Below are 3,709 nucleotides of genomic sequence, written 5' to 3' on the forward strand. Positions count from 1 at the left end.
CGGAGAAAGGGCAGTCTGCTCAACAAAGGGTGCTGGAAAAATAACGTAGGGTGAGTCAAAATTTATCCTCACTCCGGTTATATCAAAATTTCTGTTGGCCACACTGTCTTATCAGCACTTTCCATTCAAGGCTACAGTCTCCCCAGTCACTGCTGTGCAGGTGTGAAAGTATTCTATCAGTTCACTTGAAACTGCGGTGCGAGCAAAAACGGATGTCCCACTTGTGATCTGCACGAAAGAAGAGCAGTGTGCAGTGATTCGTTTTTTGTGGTCTGAGGATGTACCTGGTGCCGTTACTTACCGAAGACTTTGTGCGCAGTATGGAGAAAGTGTTTTGTTGTGAAGAAGTGTGTATGAATGGATAGAGAAGTTCAAGTAAGGTCACCCTAGTGTTAGCAGCCCTACAAGGACTAAGATTCACTTCTGATGCAGAAGTGAAGACATAGGTGCATTCATGGCTTGCAGCTCAGCCTAAAACATTTTTTAATGAGGGAATACGAAAGGTGGTTGACAGATGGATAAAGTGTATTGAAAAGCAAGGAGATTATGTTGAAAAATGATATATTTGTCTTTTCTAAAAGTTAATTAAAATAAATTCTACAGCTAGAGTGCGGATAATTTTTGACACACCCCTGTAGATTAGATATCCACACACAAAAGAATGAAGTTGGATTCAAAATTGACACCATATACAATAATTAACTCAAAATGGATCAAAGAGCTAAATGTAAGATCATAAATTGTAAAACTCTTAGAGAAAAAAGAACAGAAGGGTAAGGCTTCACAACATTAGACTTGGCAATGATTTCTTAGATATGACATCAAAAGCACAGATAAGAACAGAAGAAAATAGAGAAACTGGGTATCATGAAAATTAAACATCTTGTGCAGAGACACTATCAGAATAAAAAAGTCAACCATGGAATGGAATAAAATATTTGCAAATAATATATCTGATAAGGGATTAAGATCTAGAAAAAACAGAGGATTCCTAAAGCTCAGCAACATAGAAACAAACGCCCAGTTCAAACATGGGCAAAGGACTTCAACAGACATTTCTCCAAAGAAAATATACAAATGGCCAATATGCACACGAAAAGATGCTTAACATCACTATTCATTAGGGAAATACAAATCAAAACTACAGTGAGATATGACATCACACTATTGGGATAGCTACTATCCAAAAGGGGAAAAAAACCCAAAATAAACATGTGGAAGATGATATGGAGAAACTGAAATATTTGTGCATTGTTGGTGGGAATGTAAAACGGTATGCACACTATGGAAAATAGTAGGACATGTTCCTCAAATAATAAAAACAGAATTACCATATGATCCAGGAAGTGCACTTCAGGTATACACCCAAAATTATTGAAAGCAGGGTCTCAAAGAAATCTTTGTACAACCCAAGCCCACAGCAGCATTACTCACAATAATGAAAAATGGAGGAAACCCAAGTGTCCACTCATAGATGAATGGATAACAAATGTGATATATATGTATGATGGAGGATTATTCAGCCTTAAAAAGGAAGGAAATTATAAGATATATTACAATATGGATGAAACTGCAGACATTATATCAAGTGAAATAAGCCAATAATGAACAAATATCCTGTGATTCTGCTTATCTAAGGTACTCAAAATAGTCAAAATGATAGAGACAGAAAGTAGAATGGTGATTGCCAGGGGCTGGGGGGAGGGGAGAATGGGAAGTTATTATTTAACTAGTACAGGTTTCAGTTTTACAAGGTGAAAAGAGTTCTGGAGGATGGATGGTGCTGATGGGTTCACATCACTGTGAATGTATTTAATACCACTGAACGGCACACCTGGAAATAATTAAGATGGCAAATTTTATCTTATGTATATTTTACCATGAGTTAAAAAAATCAGAAAAATTGAATTCACCTTTTGACATGCCCATCTAATTCATAGGAATATTATAAAAACAACAATCCTTTATTTTATGCATCTGAAAAGTATAAAAATCAAACACTCAAAGTGTTGTCACAAATTTAAAGAAACACTTTTCAGAAACTACTTCTATTAGGTTTCAAAATTTAAAGATGGCCACAACTAACTGCTGAACAATCATCGACAGAAAGACACTGGAGCTCGCCAAAAAAGACACCCCACATACAGAGACAAACGAGAAGCCCCAATGAGATGATAGGAGGGGTGCAATTGCGTTATAATCAAATCCCATAAATGCTGGGTGGGTGACTCACAAACTGGAGAACAGTTATACTGCAGAAATCCACCCACTAAAGTGAGGGTTCTGAGCCCCACATCAGGCTTCCCAACCTGGGAGTCCAGCAACAGGAGGAGGCATCCCCAGAGAATCAGACCCTGAAAGCCAGCGGGATTTGATTGCAGGACCTCCACAGGACTGGTGGAAGCAGAGACTCCACTCTTGGAGCGCACACAAAAAAATGTGCTCACCAGGACCCAGTGGGAAGGAGCAGTGACCCCATAGAAGACTGAACCAGACCTACCTGCTGGTGTTGGAGGGTTGCCTGCAGAGGTGGGGGGCAGCTGTGGCTCACCGAGGAGGCAGGGGCACTGGCAGCAGGGGTTTTGGGAAGCGCTTATTGGTGTGAGCCCTCCCAGAGTCCGCCATTAGCCCCACCAAAGAGCCTGTGGGCTCCAGTGCTAGGTGGCCTCAGGCCAAATAACCAACAAGGTGTGAACACAGCCCTACCCATTAGCAGACAAGCAGATTAAAGTTTTACTGAGCTCCGCCCACCAAATCAGATTAAAGCTTTACTGAGCTCTGCCCACCCAGCCCTACCCACCATCAGTCCCTCCCATCAGGAAGCACGCACAAGCCTCATAGATAGCTTCCTCCACAAGAGGGCAGACAGCAGTATCAAGCAGTATCAGCAATATTTCGTCTTGCAGACCTGAAAACCACAGCCACAGAAAGATAGAGAAAATGAAAAAGCAGAGGACTTTGTACCACATGAAGGGACAGGATAAAGCCCCAGAAAAACAAGTAAATGAAGAGGAGATAGGCACCCTTACAGAAAAAGAATTCAGAATAATGATAGTGAAGATGATCCAGGACTTTGAAAAAAGACTGGATGCAACGATCAAAAAGTTTACCAAAGACCTAGAAGAATTAAAGAGCAAACAAACAGAGATATGCAACACAATAACAGAAATGAAAAATACCCTAGAAGGAACCAATAGCAGATTAACTGAGGCAGAGGGTGAATAAGTGAGCTGGAAGACAGAATGGTGATAATCACTGATGCAGAAAAGAATAAAGAAAAAAGAATGAAAAGAACTGAAGACAGCCTAAGAGACCTCTGGGACAATGTTAAATGCACCAACATTCACATTATAGGGGTCCCAGAAGGAGAAGAGAGAGAGAAAGGACCTGAGAAAACATTGGAAGAGATTATAGTTGAAAACTTCCCTAACATGGGAAAGGAAATAGCTACACAAGTCCAGGAAGCACAGAGAGTCCCAGGCAGGATAAATCCAAGGAGAAACACACCAAGACATATAGCAGTAAAGCTGACAAAAATGAAAGACAGAGAAATGTTATTAAAAGCAACAAGGGAAAAATGACAAATCACATACAAGGGAACTCCCATAAGGTTCACAGCTGATTTCTCAGCAGAAACTCTGCAAGCCAGAAGGGAGTGGCATGGTATATTTCAAGTGATGAAAGGGAAGAGCCTACAACCAAGAATACT

This window comes from Hippopotamus amphibius, chromosome 1, assembly GCF_030028045.1.
Source record: "Hippopotamus amphibius kiboko isolate mHipAmp2 chromosome 1, mHipAmp2.hap2, whole genome shotgun sequence".
NCBI lineage: Eukaryota > Metazoa > Chordata > Mammalia > Artiodactyla > Hippopotamidae > Hippopotamus > Hippopotamus amphibius.